We start from the raw sequence: 17,465 nt of genomic DNA, 5'->3' as shown, positions 1-17,465 counted from the left end.
ATGCTAACATTGTCTCCTTTGGAAGACTTTTAGAATCAACTACCCAATACTAGAAGGCCCGAGAAGGCTGCAAGTATCTCATTTTGAAGGCATCTATGGTAGATTTTAAAATTTAGGCAAACCGGGCAAAATACCTGTTGGTCTGCTAGTCTTGCTGCTGCTGCAGGCAGGGAGCTTCTGACCAGGGCCTGAACACTGCAGCCCATTGTTGTCTTCCAGACCCTGCATACAGTGTGTGCTGTGTCTGTGCCTCACCTCTCACACATCTAGCCCTTCAGTTGGGGAACCGGCAATCTTTTGAGTTTCACAGCAAACAATAGGCTATTTACTTATAGCAAGTCATACTTCTCCTATGACACACAGCTCTATTTCTGTATGCTATTTCCTAAACTATGAACATTTCAGTGTTGACTTATGGAAACTGAGAAGTACTCAGTTTGTGGGAATTTAAAAAAAGAGGAATATAGGAGGCTGGAAATACAAAACTTGAAGAAGAGACAACATTAGCAAAAGGAAAGGAAGCTGAGAGGTAGTAATTCCTGGCCTCAGAGGTGCCTTTGGCTGGTTTCCTGAGAAAAGAGGCAACAGAGACTTGAGTGAAATAATCCAATGGCCTGGACTCCGTTTGAGGTTATCAAAAAGAGTACACAGCCAAAGGAAAGGAAATCACCACTATGCACAATAGCCAAGACAGACAAACAACCAAGCTATTGACAGATGAATGGATGAAGCAAATGTGGTGTGCACACGTAATGGAATATTATCCAGTCTTCAAATCCTGTCATTACAGCATCATGGATGGTGATGGAGGATATTATGTTAAATGAAATAAGCCAGGCACAGAAAGACAAACACTGCATGTTCTCATCATATTTGAAAGCTAAAAAATTGATCGCATAAAAGTGGAAAGTAAAATAGGTCAGCAAGGCTGGGAAAGGTGGCAGGGGAAGAAAGTAGAAAAAGAGCTTCTAAAATGCAGAAATGTAGTTACATGGGAGGGTTAAGTTCTAGTCTTCTATGGCATAGTGGGGTGACTGTTATTAACAACAGTTTACTGCATATTTGAAAATAACTAGAAGGAAGGATTTTAGGCCTGGTAGCTAAGGAGATTGAGGAAGGAAGATTGCACGTTGGAGGTCAGTCTTAGTGATTTAGGGAGACTCTGTCTCAAAATAAAATAGCTGGTGGTGTACAATCCTAGTGGCTCAGGAGGTGGAGGCAGAAGGATCATGATTTCAAAGCCAGCCTCAACAACTTAGTGAGGCCCTAAGCAACTCAGTGAGACCCCATCTCTAAATAAAATACAAGAAAGGGCTGGGGATATGACTCTGGTTAAGTGCCCCTGAGTTCAATCCCTGGTACCTAAATAAATAAATAAACAAACAAATAAATAAATAAATAAGGCTGGACATATAGTTCAGAAGTAGGGTGCCCCTAAATTCAACCTCTAGTACCTCAAAATAAAAATAAGGATTTTTGAATATTACTAGCACAAAGAAATGATAAATATTTGAGGTGGTAAATATGTTGATTAACCTGATTTGATCTTTAGTTTGATCCCTTTATCCATCATAAATATGTATCAAAACATCAACGTTGTACCCCATGAATATGTACAATTATTATGTGGTAATTGAAAGAAAAAGAAAGAAAGAACAAATGAAAGAAAGAGAAAGACTACACCACCATGTGTTTTAGAGAGGAATGACAAAACTCAGCTATACAGAGTAAGCAAAAAAAAGATAACCCACAAACTTAATCTTTTAAATTGTTAAAATTATTGTATTGTGAAACAGCTTGAGGATTGGGATCCATGCAGAAATGCCCACATCAACGAAAGAAAAAACAAATCTCTTCAAGATTCACATCATGTGTAATAAAATAATCTCATTGAAGCTCTGTAGAAATGAGACCCTGAATAGTTGTGAACAGAGAGTAAGGTAAATCGGAAAAATTACCAGCATCCTTGATTATTTAGCATGTTTATTTGGCTGCTTTCTTTCAGAAAATAGCACAATTATCATGCAGATTTCCATAAGGCTACTCCTGGTCTCCAGTTCCTGAATATTTTTCCTGAAGGTTTTAACCCTCTAAATTGTATATGTTCTGAGAGAGAAGTATTTGGAAATGTAAATGTGGGATGGACCACCTACACTGACTGGTGTTTCAAGTTGGAAGAGGATTTGCACCCACAGAGTTAATTCACACTTCAGCTCTTCCAGTAGCCCGGAGCCCAGCTTCTATCCCTGGGAGTGGACACCCCCCAGTACACTTCGCAGTTGGCATTGACCCCAAATGCTTACAGATGTGTCTGGGCCTGTAAGTAATTTTCTTTTATCTTTAAAATTGTACTCTTGCTATAGCTAATCTTAAGGTGTAACATCTTAAAAAAAAAAGGAAAAAGAAACAAAACAACAACAAAGAGCACAGAGCAATTCTAGCATATAATATAAAATACTAATCAGAATTAGAGATTTTTTCACCTATTTTCCATGCTCATAATAATTCCCCAGTACCATTTAATAACCAGAACTTTGACTTTGTATCATATAATTTGTGTTTGAATTATCTTTTTTTTTTTTTGTATAGGGAATAAACTCAGGGGCACTTGACCACTGAGCCACATCCTCAGCCCTATTTTGTATTTTATTTAGAGACAGGGTCTCACTGAGTTGCTTAGCACCTCACCTTTGCTAAGGCAGGCTTTGAACTCCAGATCCTCCTGTCTCAGCTGGGTTTACAGAGGTGTGTCACCATGCCTGGCATATTTGAATTATCTTTACCTCTTCAACCTGTAAGGCCAGCATCATGAAAACTGTACAGACTTTTAAAATGTTTTAACATGCGTGTTTTACCCCACATGGAAAGGTACTTGTATTTATTTTCATTATTCCTTGCCCCTGCTAATTTCCCTTTATATTATTCACTTACGATTCATTCTCCTTCATCATTTCATAAAAGTGTTTTTGCATTAGGAATCTATCCTTTCCTTTCTTTTTATTTTGTTTTTTCTTTTTCTTGTGATACTAAGGATTGAAGCAAAGGCCTCATGCACGCTAGGCAAATGCTCTACCGCTGAGCTACATCCCAGCCTTTTTAATTTTGTATGGAGACAGGATCTCCCTAAAATGGGGGAGTCTGGTCTTGAATTTGTGATCTCTAGTACCTCAAAATAAAAATAAGGATGATTAATACCTGGGATGATTACAGGTGTGCAGACACCACACCCAGCTTTGTATTGTTCCTTCTCTTTTTTTTAATTTTAATTTTTATTTATTTTTATTGTTGGTTGTTCAAAACATTACATAGTTCTTGATATATCATCTTTCACACTTTGCTTCAAGTGGGTTATGAACTCCCATTTTTAGCCCATATACAGATTGCAGAATCACATCAATTACACATCCATTGATTTACATATTGCCATACTAGTGACTGTCGTGTTCTGCTACCTTTCCTATCCTCTACTATCCCCCCTCCCCTCCCCTCCCCTCCCCTCTTCTCTCTCTACCCCCTCTACTGACCTTCATTTCTCCCCCTTACCAAAATTTCTCTATAGGTTTAATGCAATGCCAATCAAAATCCCAACGGCATTTCTTGTAGAAATAGAGAAAGCAATCATGAAATTCATATGGAAAAATAAAAGACCCAGAATAGCAAAAACAATGCTAAGCAGGAAGTGTGAATCAGGCAGTATAGCGATACCAGACTTCAAACTATACTACAGAGCAATAGTAACAAAAGCAGCATGGTACTGGTACCAAAACAGGCGGATGGACCAATGGTACAGAATAGAGGACACAGAAACCAATCCACAAAACTACAACTATCTTATATTTGATAAAGGGGCTAAAAGCATGCAATGGAGGAAGGATAGCATCTTCAACAAATGGTGCTGGGAAAACTGGAAATCCATATGCAACAAAATGAAACTGAATCCCTTTCTCTCGCCATGCACAAAAGTGAATTCAAAATGGATCAAGGAGCTTGATATCAAATCAGACACACGCCGTCTGATAAAAGAAAAAGTTGGCTACGATCTACATACTGTGGGGTCGGGCTCCAAATTCCTCAATAGAACACCCATAGCACAAAAGTTAATAACTAGAATCAACAAATGGGACTTACTCAAACTAAAAAGTTTTTTCTCAGCTAAAGAAACAATAAGAGAGGTAAATAGAGAGCCTACATCCTGGGAACAAATCTTTACTCCTCACACTTCAGATAGAGCCCTAATATCCAGAGTATACAAAGAACTCAAAAAATTAGACAATAAGATAACAAACAACCCAATCAACAAATGGGCCAAGGACCTGAACAGACACTTCTCAGAGGAGGACATACAATCAATCAACAAGTACATGAAAAAATGCTCACCATCTCTAGCTGTCAGAGAAATGCAAATCAAAACCACCCTAAGATACCATCTCACTCCAGTAAGATTGGCAGCCATTATGAAGTCAAACAACAACAAGTGCTGGCGAGGATGTGGGGAAAAGGGTACACTTGTACATTGCTGGTGGGACTGCAAATTGGTGCAGCCAATTTGGAAAGCAGTATGGAGATTTCTTGGAAAGCTGGGAATGGAGCCACCATTTGACCCAGCTATTCCCCTTCTTGGTCTATTCCCTAAAGACCTAAAAAGAGCATGCTACAGGGACACTGCTACATCGATGTTCATAGCAGCACAATTCACAATAGCAAGACTGTGGAACCAACCCAGATGCCCTTCAATAGACAAATGGATTAAAAAAATGTGGCATTTATACACAATGGAGTATTACTCTGCATTAAAAAATGACAAAATCATAGAATTTGCAGGGAAATGGATGGCACTAGAGCAGATTATGCTAAGTGAAGTTAGCCAATCCCTAAAAAACAAATGCCAAATGTCTTCTTTGATATAAGGAGAGTAACTAAGAACAGAGTAGGGACGAAGAGCATGAGAAGAAGATTAACATTAAACAGAGATGAGAGGTGGGAGGGAAAGGGAGAGAAAAGGGAAATTGCATGGAAATGGAAGGAGAACCTCAGGGTTATACAAAAGAACATACAAGAGGAAATGAGGGGAAAGGGAAAAATAATACAAGGGGGAGAAATGAAGGTATTGTTCCTTCTCAATGCTACATGTAGAGTAAGAAAATATTTAGTGGTCAGTTTGTGCCTTGATTCTTCTGAATATATTTCTATTTCTATTCTATTAATATTTTGGTATTAAGGATCAATTCTAAGACATAAGGTCATGCTAGCTGTATATCTTCCTCATCACATTTTTAACTGATGTTACAATTCACTAATTCAATTTTTCTGATTAGTATGAAAATTTTGCTGAAAATTGCTTATGTTAGACTATTTAACAAGTAGTTAAGATCTTTTTTAAATGTTTTTATTTTTTATTTCTAGTTTATTTTATTTATTTATTTTATGTGGTGCTGAGGTTCAAACCCAGGGCCTCACGTGTGCTAGGCAAGCATTCTACTGCTGAGCCCCACCCAGCCCTGTTAAGATCTTCTTGTGCCTCCTTGGTATTAAGGATTGAACCCAGGGACACTCTATCTGGCTTCATTACATTCCCAGCCCTTTTCATTTTTCCTTTTGAGACAGGGTCATGTTAAAATGTAGCCTCAAATTTATAATCCTTTTGCCTTAGGCTCTCCGGTGCCTGGGATTACAGGTGTATACCGCGCCTGACTGAATTGCTTTTAAAAACACAGATCTACCAATTCAAAACTTCAAATTAATGATTCACTGTGTATATAACAACACCAACAATTCATCTTTCTGAGTATGGAATACTTATTTTCTTTACTAGACTTAGTTCCTAGTTTTGTTATTCTGCTGAGAACATGAGTAAAAGGGTTGGGTTTTTTTCTTGGGGGGCTACTGGGGATTGAACTCAGGGGCACGTGATAACTGAGCCACATCCCCAGCCCTATTTTGTATTTTATTAGAGACAGGGTCTCACTGAGTTGCTTAGCGAGAAAAAGGTTTGGAAGAGAGAAGGAAGGGGACAAGGTACATGACTCAAGTTCAAAGTCGGTACAGTTTCTCAATGGGTATTGAGTTTCTATTTGTAGAAATTCAAGTTTATGTCTTCAACAAAATATTCCATGAATTCCCTAGAAGCACTTGGCCATTCTTGAATCTTGGTTGACCGACATCAAGTTAAAATAGTAAACAGATCCCGTGCGATGATGCATGCCTGGAAACCTAGTGACTCAGAAGACTGAGGCAGGAGGATAGCAAGTTCAAAGCCAGCCTCCACAATTTAGCAAGACCCTCAGATAAGGACTTAGGATAAAGAAAGAGAAATAGTGAATCTTAAAGGAAACACCCACCCACGAGCCATTGAGATGTACAAAGCATAGCTGTAAATCTTGAGCAACATGCCCTTGGCCCATGCCCTTGTAAGGTGAGGGAAATACACAAATGCAGAGAAAAATGGCGTGAAATTGTGCGGCTCCAGCCTGGATCCACCTCCAGTCTGGCCCCTGATACAGCCCAAGTATTGGACCCCCAGCCCAAGTCAGGGCTGCTTCTCATCCTTGAGACAGCCTCATTCTCCCTTGAATGAGAATCTATCTTCCTAGATAAATCTCTGTCTGTGCCTTTGTCTGGCTAGTGCTGGAATTCTTTTCCATCACATATGGCAAGAACCCTGCTAGTCCTGAGTTGAGATCCTCCTTTCCTTCCCTCGGAACTCCTCGGACCCTTCCCAGAGACATCTCTTCTCCCATGATATCTTTGTCTCAAAAAAAAAAAAAAAAAAAAATATATATATATATATATAAAGGGGGAGGGGGATGTGGCTCGCCCCTGGGTTCAACCCCTGGTACTAAGTAAATAAAATAAAATAAAATGGCAAATAGGGAAATACAAAGCCATGTCATAGGGGCCCTTAACATCCTTTCCATGATCTCAACCAAAATATGCCTTAATGCTAGGGTAGGTTGAGTGGAAGAAGACTTACCCTGGCCACAGCTCTTCAAGGTGCTCCAAGTCCAAAGCAAAGGATGCAACTCTGCTTTCCCTTAAATAAATGTCTCTTTCTAGGTAAAGAGAGAATGGATTAGAGGTTAAAATGATGTCAGTTTGCCTCAGTCTAAGGTATGTTATGCTGGTATTTTAAGGAGGGGTTTGGTTCCTAATCAGCATCCCAATGGACCCCCATCAAATTCTAACCTACAGCACATTTTTAGCTTTTGTGATTTTTATAACCTCTTAATTCTCTTTTTCTTAACATAGAGCTTTTGTTCCTGAACTTCCAAACTCCTCCTTATAATTTTGTAAAATTCGACAGACTCTTTTATTCTTTTTGAAAGAATTCCTCCACGAAAGACAATTCGCTGGGGAGAGTTCCACTTGATTACAAAAGGCTGTGGGCTTATATCTAAGGAGAGATGGCAGGGTTTAGGTAAATGATGGGTCACTCGTTTATTGGTAAGTTCCTCCAGATGTCAGTTCCGGAGCCCACGAAATTAGTTCTTATTGGGGCTAAGGTTTCCTGCCAGCGAGATTTGAAATTGGCGCCATCGGGAGAGTTTATACTGGCGGGAACTTTTCGCGCCATAAAAGGGGAAAATAGGAAGAGAAGGTCCTTAGGCACCATGTTGGGTTTTTTTTCCTGGGGTGTGGCTGCCATTATACTTTTTCCCAACACTTTTCTTATCTATCTATCTATCTATCTATCTATCCCGATATCTACCTATTTTGTGGTACTGGGGATTGTTCCTGGAGTGTTCTACCACTGAGCTACATCTCCCAGTCCTTTTTCCTGTTTTTTTTTTGTGGTGCTGGGGATTAAACCCAGGGCCTTGTGCATTTGACGCAAGCACTCTACCAACAGATCTATATCCCCAGCCCCCACCCAGCCCTTTAAAAATAAATTATTTTAAGGGCTGGGTCTTTAGCTTAGTGGTAGAGTGCTTACCTAGCACATGTGTGGCATTGGTTTCCATCCTCAGCACCACATAAAAATAAACGAATAAAATAAATGTATTCTATCCATCTACAACTAAATAAAATAAAATATTTTAAAAAAATGATTTTAAGACAGGGTGTTGCTAAATTAAATGTACTGGCATTGAACTTGAGATCCTCCTGCCTCAGCCTCCTGAGTTGCTGTGATTACAGGTATGTGTTTCCAGCTGGTATTCTTATTTCATTTTTTTTTTGTGGAGCCAAGTATTGAACCCAGGGCCTTGTGCATGCTTAGGGAAGAGAAACACTCTCAGCCCAGGATTCTTAGTGTATACTTGAGATATGAGATATCTTAAAATTTTCATCCTTGAAGTGATGATTCTCAGCTCTCTGTTATGTAGTTTTCAGTGCCAACTGAACAAGTGTCAGATAAAACATACTGACTTTCTGGATTCTCCCCCTTCAAAAGTGGTTCCCAAATATTCAGGCATCCCTTTTCCTTCTTCAGGTCTACATACCTCCCTACATAAACAACAAGTGAGGTATGAAGGTGTCGGCAACAGGAAAGTGAATTTTCAAAGATTTTACTTCTACATAAATATTGTGTTCTCAAGAAGAACAGGAGAGGTTCGTTCGGGGGCTTGCCTCTTAGTCCCACATGAAACTAGAAACCTCAGGAGGAAGTTTAGAACTCCTGTAGAACAGGCATCATTATGGTCATTATCAACAACATTATTGTTGGTGTTATTTGTTGTGGGGGGAGAACTGGGGATTTAGCCCAGGGGCAATTTACCACTGAGCCACATCCCCACCCCCTGCTTTTTTTTTTAATTTTAAAAAATTATCATTATTTTTTAAAAATTATTATTCTCTTTTAAAATTTTAGCCTTGCTAAGCTGCTGAGGCTGGCTTTGAATTTGCCATCTTCCAGTCTCAGCCTCCTAAGCCTCTAAAATCACAGGCGTGAGCCATTGCGCCTAGCATTGCCAGAATTATTGCATTATATTGACAAATTGCAACTAGTAATTTTACAGCATGCCTACTATGTCCCAGACTTTGCAGTAGGTACTTTACATATATTATCTCATTTAATCCTCTAAGCAAGTGTATGAAGTTCAGTGTATTATCATTGTCATTTAATAAAGGGGAAAATTAGTGCCTACTGGAGTAAATTTGTCTTACTGAAGATACTAATGAGTGGTACTACTATCCTATAACTAAAATTCAGAACATCTGACTCCCCAGTTACTACTCTTAAGTCCTAAACATCTAAAACTGGACCTGTTAAGCACTGATTTTTAGAGAAAAAAGTGATCGTAGATATACAGTAGCTTGAATTTAATGGATTATTGTGGTTGCATAATATATTTTATTTATAAAGGGTTTTAAAAATTTATTTAGTGTTGGGTCTAGTGACCCACACTTGTTGTTCCAGTGACTTGGGAAGCTGAGCCAGGAGGATCATAAATTTGAGACTAGCCTCAGGAACTTAGTGAGACTCTGTCTCAAAATAAAAAAAATAAAAAGGGCTGGGGATGTAGCTCAGTGATGAAGCACCTCTGGGCTTTACCTGTACCAATTCAAACAATTCCCAGTACCAAAACAAACAAATAAGCAAAATAAACAACCAAAAAATTAATTTACCTTTGTTCTATTTCTCTGACCTGTCCAGTGTTGATAATGAATCAAGAAAATTGATTTATCAGTTGTTTATTGGTAGGAAAGAAATAAAAATAAAAATTCAAGATTAAAGAAAACATGTATTGGTGATCATTTTTTAGAGACAATTTTAGTGTGTTTTTGGAAGAAGTGTGGTTTTGGAAGAAGTAGAAAATATTGGCTTTTGACAATTATTCATTGTTATTTTAGTTTATAAAGTTATAGAAATGGTCAAAAAATGTAGTTATTTTAATTATTGTGCCAGAAAATCTTCTGCATCTAAAACATTTCTGCCCCAGAATGCATTCTGCTAAGAACTGACTTTTCTAATTATCTGTGGTTATCTCAGATCTCCCACTAATATCTTTTGTGCATCTGCTCATCAAGTTGCACAGATTTCCAAATGGGATTAGCAATTTTAGCAACATCAATAGTATCCTTTGAGGATATTTTCCTCATCTTCTGTTCTAGCAAATGTTTTATTGTTTAGTATCATTTGATTTGGGCAACAATCTGACTCTGCATCTAAAACATATGAAGTTCAAAAAAATTTTTAACTAGGTCTTACATAAATCATCAGTGAAAGTAGTAAATGCCTGAAGGAATTTATTTTTATAGTATATTCAAATTACTGAAATATTGTAAAGGAAGCAGCTATTTAGGTTTGCCTGATATTTATATTTATGCGTATTTAATTTAATTTGTACATTAATACTATATATTTATATAAGAAAATATATTATAAAATTTACAAAAGATAGCCAATAAATTGCTTTTCTATGGCATAGGGATACATAACTTCCCTCAAGAATTGAAGGATAAATTCCAAGATTAAGTTTCCTTTTTGTTGTTTTTTTGGCTGGGGTGGGGGGTGGGAGAATGGGGGTGGGGTGGAAGGATGGGGATTTTTTTTTTTTTTTTGGTACCTGGATTGAACTCAAGGGTGCCCAGGCACTTTTTGTTGGTCTCAAATTCCTGGACTCAAGTGATCCTTAAGTCTCAGTTTCCTGAAAAAAGTATCACCTAGTAAGTTTTTCTTGTCTTTTTTTTTTTTCAGTACTGGGCATCAAACCCAGGGCCTTGGGCATGTTGGGCAAGTGCTCTATCACTGAGCTAAAACCCCAGACCTCCTCTCATTGTTTTAAAGAAGATGGCTTAGAAAGAGATCACTGAGTACTAATCTGTTAGAGGTTGTTAATATTTTTTAGTAAAACATAGGGGCTGTTTAGAGACAACATGTAGCTTCATGCACATTTGAACAGAGGAATATTGCACAGTCTGCTGACTTCAATACCAGGCTCACCACTAGGTAACTATAAATTATTGACATTCCAACCTTGTTGGGTTACCACAGATCAATTAATAAAACCCCAGGAGAACTGAGTAGTGGCAATGTTCACTTTGAACTCTATACACATAGTGAGAGAACAGGTCTTTATTGGGCAAAAAGGAGAAGTCCATAATATACTTTCTTGATAGCGTCAGTATAGTGAAAGGTCAAAACAGGAAGTACCATTGTTAATAGGCAGAAACATTAAAGTTCTGTTCTCAAAAACACCTTGAACCCTTTCCCCATGAGGACGTTTTGCATGTAGGAATTTTGGGTGGGACCATATGGCTTCCTGCATTTTCTTCAAAGTGGTAAAGTTTGTTTTTCTTTTTCAAAACAGTTTAAAGGAAAGATACTTAGCCATTTCAGAAGAGAATAACATTCCATTCCTTTTAGATTTTTTTATGAGCATCTGTGATCTTTTGTCATATGTGATTAAAAAATGACCAGCACTGATGAAATGACATTTTATATTTAGAGAAAAGCCTCAGTACATTTTCCAAAAATATCTTTTTTTAAATCTCTAGTTCTTTATGGATGAGTTTTGTCCATGGTGAAATTGAATATATATACTTTCATGAGGGAGACGGTCACTTCATTCAAATATACTGATGATGAAAAGCTCAAGTGCTGTGGTCTTTGAGACTGGGGAAGTAGAATTCACCAGTTCTTTGTGCACGAATACTAATAAGTCATTCTTATAATATTTGTTGCCTTGAAATAATATTTTGAAAAAAGAGAAGAATGTCATAAACCCGAATAGTGAAGAGAAAGTCAGGAAATAATAGGTATCTTGGTCTTGAAACTTTCATTTCCATCTTCTAAGTTTCCTCATAGCTCATGTCTGATGGTAGACAGATATTCTAGAATGATAATCATTCAAAATAAGTACAGGGAAATCATTTTTTTTTTTACAGGTAGAATGAATCCAAGCTGCTTTCCCCCTTTTCTTAATAAAATGAGACTATTTCAAATGAAGATCTGACAATAAATTAAGGGAAGTTTCAGCCCAAATGCTTAATTAGTAGTTAATCTTTACAGGTAAGCTGTCATCCTACTACAAATACAGCCTAATGCAGTAATGAAGTTAAAGACAAAATCCTCACATAATGGATCAGAAAATTTAAGATAAAGCACCTCTCTCTATACACCTAGATCCAGTCAAAGATCTCTCCAGGGACACACCTTTGCATGGATCTTTATTTGTGGTCTTAAATACATTTGAGTTTGTTGTTCTTTACATAACGATTTCTGTACACAATCTGTGGAAAAAGAAAAGTTTTCTGATTTACCTATAGTAGATTAAGATATGATTTGCCTTAGTGAAAAATAAGCATTTTGCGGAACTATTAAATGAATATGAGAATAGATATTATCTAGGATATAGTCTGACTCTCCTAATCCAGTTATCAACAAGAATTTTTTTTTTCTTGCCATACAAGTATTGATGAGGTAAAGTCCTGGGATCATAAGGAAACTCACAAGAGATCATCCCACATATGTTATTGTGATAAAATTTTCTTGAAATTCTATTTTTCACTACAAAAACCTAAAGCAGCAGCAGGAAATCAGCAGAGTAGAAGAGGAAAGGGGATCTGCACCGTCTCTGTGCTTTAGTTCAATGCGATCATAGGACATGGAGTTAGGCCTTCTGCCTGTCTCTCCAAGATCATGGTGCTTGGCTGCTCACTTTTGTTTTACAAGATGAATTGGAAATTTAATGGATTTTATTTATGCTGCTGACTTTTGAAATAGAAGGGAAAATTTAAAGGGAAGAAGCATTGATTGCAGGATCAAAGTTCTATTTTAAAAAATGTGGGATTCTTATGGGAAGAAATTAAAAAGACTTTAAAAGTCAAATATTAAAAGTGTTTTACAGTTTTGTAAGTCAGTTCCATATAAAATTATTTCATTTGAAGGTATACTGAGGGAGGTCCTGGATGATAGCATGAGTTACTGGCAGAATTATGATCATAATCCACACATCTAATATCCTCACCGAAGATTATTTGCATTACATTTCTTTCTCTACTCTCCCTTTTCCTTCTCCCATAAAGGATTCTGATATTTACTTCATGTTTGTGGAAAGACATAAAAGACTAAAAGATTTTTGAGGGCAAACTTAGTGTCCTATTTATCTCTTTGAATCTAAAGAAAGTGTTCAGTTAATGTTTGTTGAATGAATGAATGAATGAATGAAATAAAAAATAAAAAAGCAAATTAAAGCAGAGAAACGTTTTTTCATATATTAAGTAAATGAAAATAGAAGATCAATATATTGGTGTTGGAAATAGAACCCAGGGTCTTGCCAGTACTCTACCCTGAGCTACAAACTAGTCCAAATATTACAGATTATAGAGAACTATTTAGAATATCAAGTAGTATATTAGATGCTATCATTCATCTATCCATCATTTATCTATTTATCTGCCATCTTATCATTCCACTTTTTTTTTTTTTGTGACACTAGGAATTGAACTCAGGGCCTCACACATGCTAGGCAAGCACTCTACCACTGAGCTACATCCTCAGCCCATTTAATTTTTATTTCGAGACAGGTTCTTGCTAAGTTACCCAGGCTGGCCTTGAACTTTCAATTCTCCTGCCTTAGCCTCCCAAGTAGTTGGGATTACAGATGTGTGCCATCACACCAGGCCCCAAATAATACATCTTAATCCATGATTAATTACAAGTTCTCAGGTCTTAAGTTGTAATTATAATTTAGAAAAACTTATAATTTAGAAAAATTTTTCTAATTGACAACATAGACATTAGAATTTATTCTTCAGTATTATAAGATTTATTGAGAAACAACAAATGAAAGTGGTCATAATTCCCTGTCATACCTGGAAGAATACAAGACTGTGACCATAAACTCATTATATTAACATCAGTTTTCCTATTCATAGCTGTTATAAAACCTTTATAAATTCCACAGCTTTGTCAAAGCATGAACTGATCATGTTTATGTTATTCCATATGCATAGCTTATCCATGATTAGATTTCAATTGGCCATGCTTAGTCAAAGCAAGTGTTCATATGTGTGTGTGTGTGTGTGTGTTTTCTCCTACTGAATGCTTAGGTAGAGATACTAGGTGTATTGACCTTTGTTTTATTTCTGGGGGTGTGGATATCAGTGGTACAGCACATACCTAACATGAGCAAAGCCCTGATTTCAATCCCCAATGACCCCCCCCCACACACACACACACTTATTTCTGCAAAGCCTCTATAAGTATACATTTGCATACAAGACTTGAAAGAAAATGTAAAGGAAGAATAAATTTATTATTGATTTAAGACTAATATATGTTGGGTTCATGTATTAGGAGATACATTGAGGAAAAACAATATTAAATAAGATAGAAATTTTACAATATCAACTCCACAAAACATACAGAGGTGAAATATCCAGGATCAGATTTATTTACTTATTTAGTCTGGTAGTGCTGGAGCTTGAATGCAGGACTGTGCTCTACCACCCAGCTACACTCCCAAACTCTAGGATCAGAGTTAGACTCTCAAGATCCATACTGAAGAAGAATATATTGAAAAATGACCCAAGCAGTAACTTTGCTAAATTACTGCTGTCAAGGAACACTGCACAATGCCATCTAGTGACGAGTGACCATCGTACCATTAATCACATAGAAATGACTAGGTGAGAAGAGGAAAATTTCCCAGAATTGTATATGCAACCAAGGGGGGAAATCCTTTTGAGAGAATTAAGATTTAATAAATTAGTTGCAGTTCTCCAGGTACACTTAGCTATGAAAATTTCTCACTGATCTACTGCATGGGTATTTTTATGTTGCGACATCGTGTTGCCACCTACCTTCAAACCTGTGCCTGCCTCTGTTCCTGTGGCTGCTGCCCTTCACCATTCAGTCCACAGCTGCTCTTAGGAGGATGAGCGTTCTCCCAGCCGCAGCCCCCATCTGATGACAGGTGGTGGAGGTGGAGCACTTTAGAAATCGTCTCAACAATTAAAAAAAAAAAAAAAGAACACACTTCAAAAAAGGGAACCAAGATGATTTTTGAAACAGTCTGTGCCAAATTAAAAATAATAATAACAACAACAATAAATAAACTCTTGGAAGTTCAAAGAATAAAACTAAAATAGGGCACCGGGGGAAGTCATTTTTGTTTTTCCTGGCCAATGACTCTGCAGTCCTGATGCTGTCTCCATCCTTGTACCAAATCCTTATTAAAAATGCCAGAGAGACCTCTCTCTGAATGGCTGGAGCATTATGCCCTAAGGGAAATAATTTTCTTCAACGTTTCTCATCTTTTGTAAACAGATGGCATAGAGGTTTTTTTTTTAAGAGGAAAGACTAACAATCTGTTAACTGTGGGATTTTTATAGTCCAATAGTTTGTTTTTTGTTAATATTTTACAACTAGATTAATCATTGTCCCTGCTATAGATACCTTTAAGAAAATGAGACCACCTTGCTGCATTCATATCTACCTGCTTAAGATTAGTAGGAATATTTCAGTTGCCTTAGAAAAATACCACGTTAAAAAAACTTCATGAAGTAAAAAGAAACCTTATCAAAATCTCCAGCTTCAAGTACGGTTGGTTGTTTTCTTTTTATTGTAGCCTACATGCTGTGATTGGAGCACAATGTGTGGAAATTACATAACCATTATTTCCACAAATCAAAGCTATTGAGAAATGGGAAGGCCATGCAGAGCTGCTGCATGAAATGTTGATTAAAACAATTCCACTGTGCCTGTATGTCTAGAGTCCTCTTTCTTTTAAGTGTCAATTGTTTCTTCAGTCTTAACCATCACTGGAACTAGTTTTGTTTGCTATTTTTTATTTTTTGCAGTGCTGGGGATCAAACCCAGAGCCTCATGCATGCTTGCCAAGCACTCTCCACTGAGTTATATCCCCAGCACTCTATATTTCTTATAATTTTTCTTTTTCAACTTCATTTAAATATATTTTGAGCTAGTCAAGGCAAATGGCTTTTAATTGAAGTATTGGAACCATTGGGAAGACAATCAATGCAATTTCCATAATTTGGGAAAGTTTTGGTGCCCTCTGCCCAGTCCATTCCCAGATTTATGGGGACTAGTGAGTGTCCTTCCATTGTTTATTTCACACTTAAAACAGAGACCAGTCAGATAGCTATTTAGGCCAGAGACCCTGAATACATTATAAGAGAATGAAGAAAAACACAAAAAGGTCATCATTTCTAGCTTTTCCCATTCTTCTCCTGGTCTGGCAGAGGCTTGGTTGTGCGAGTAACCACACAACACTTCTTCCCTTAGTGCCATAGCCCCTGCTGAGAACTCAAATCCTCCCCTTCCAGTGAACATATCTGTGGTCCGGCTGGGGATGGCATGGGGATTTCTAATGCTCTCTTGGAATTCAGGAGCTGAAAATGGGTCATACTAGAATATGGAGTGAAATTTTGTCTTGAGAAATTCTACTGGGGTATTCTGTTAGCTTTGTTCACTATTGAAATTCATTTTGAGGAAGTAATAGTCTTCAAAAAATAGGCATAAAATTTAGCTATGCTTTGACACTTTTCAGCACCTGGGATATAATGAGCATAATAAATATCTTTTGAGGTTTCTAGATTTATGATCAAAGATTGTTTCCTTCTGTAATGTTTTTCCTCAAAGAAGTGTTTCGGTATTCTGTAAAGTAAAATTTTTGGAGATTATGAGGCTAAAATAGCGATTAAAGCAAAAGTCTCTGATCAGTCACATAGTCTAATTTTAAATCATGGTGACAGCTTTTCTTTTATCTTTAAATTCGGTGCCATTTTCTTCCTGTCATTTTCACCACTAGGATTTTTTTCTAAAGATGTATGCCTTTCTGCCCACATCCCCTTCTAAAAGAATCTGTTTTCCTGCTGAACAGATGGGCCTACTGGTCCATGTTTGCATCAGATGACCCACTCCTCTGGCTCTTGTGACTGGTCCAGGGTGTGGAGACCTACTCTGAGAGTCTATTCATAGGTTAGTCCAATCTAGTTAGATGATTTTTTTGATGATTTTTCCCTAAGGTATAAAGTCATTAATGGAACTGAAGTTGTGAGGTCAGAGGTATTTGGTGTGAGAATTGTCCATGACAAGTCTCAGCTATGTGTAAATCAGATTACACGTAGTAATCTAAAGTAAAAATCTTGCCTGTGGAGTCAGCCCAAGAAAGCCACATAGAACAGGCACACAGGGAAAAGCAGTAGCAAAGGCTGGAGCCAACATTTGGGAAATCCCTCCTCACCATCTAGATTTTTTTCTACTCTTTCAATGGACATTATATTTTGATATGGTTTAGTTTGGATTGTCTACCTCCAGAAATAATCCCTGATTATCTTAAATGAATAACATTACCTTGTCCATCTGACTGGCTCAGAGTAGGCATATGACCCAATTATGGATGATGAGGTTAAAGAGACAGTTGGAGTTTTTTTTTTTTTTTTTTTTTGGGGGGGGGTGTTCCTCTTTAAACCTCAGGAGCTGCTTCAAATCTACTCACTACTTTTGTAGGTATGAACTAGGAATCATGTTGCTCTGACTACTTCTGGCTACCTTTAGT

At 37.3% G+C, this 17,465-nt stretch overlaps 1 protein-coding gene across 1 annotated transcript in view; it reads right to left on the bottom strand.

Annotated features, from left to right (window-relative positions):
- The window catches only part of Slc39a10 (solute carrier family 39 member 10), a 141,871-nt gene extending 126,969 nt beyond the window's left edge, over positions 1–14,902 (bottom strand). The window contains exons 1-2 of the mRNA XM_046447274.2: positions 14,746–14,902; positions 6,971–7,049 (exon numbers count right to left, since the gene is read on the bottom strand). The gene's annotated coding sequence lies outside the window, so the exon portion shown is untranslated. The remainder of the gene's footprint in view (positions 1–6,970; positions 7,050–14,745) is intronic.
- Between the last annotated feature and the right edge of the window lie 2,563 nt (positions 14,903–17,465).

The sequence above is a fragment of the Marmota monax genome, unplaced genomic scaffold (assembly GCF_021218885.2).
Source record: "Marmota monax isolate L192 unplaced genomic scaffold, Marmota_monax_Labrador192_F-V1.1 WCK01_AAM20220418_F8-fsc00007, whole genome shotgun sequence".
In the NCBI taxonomy this organism is placed as follows: domain Eukaryota; kingdom Metazoa; phylum Chordata; class Mammalia; order Rodentia; family Sciuridae; genus Marmota; species Marmota monax.
This window is presented reverse-complemented; position numbering and strand designations above follow the sequence as displayed.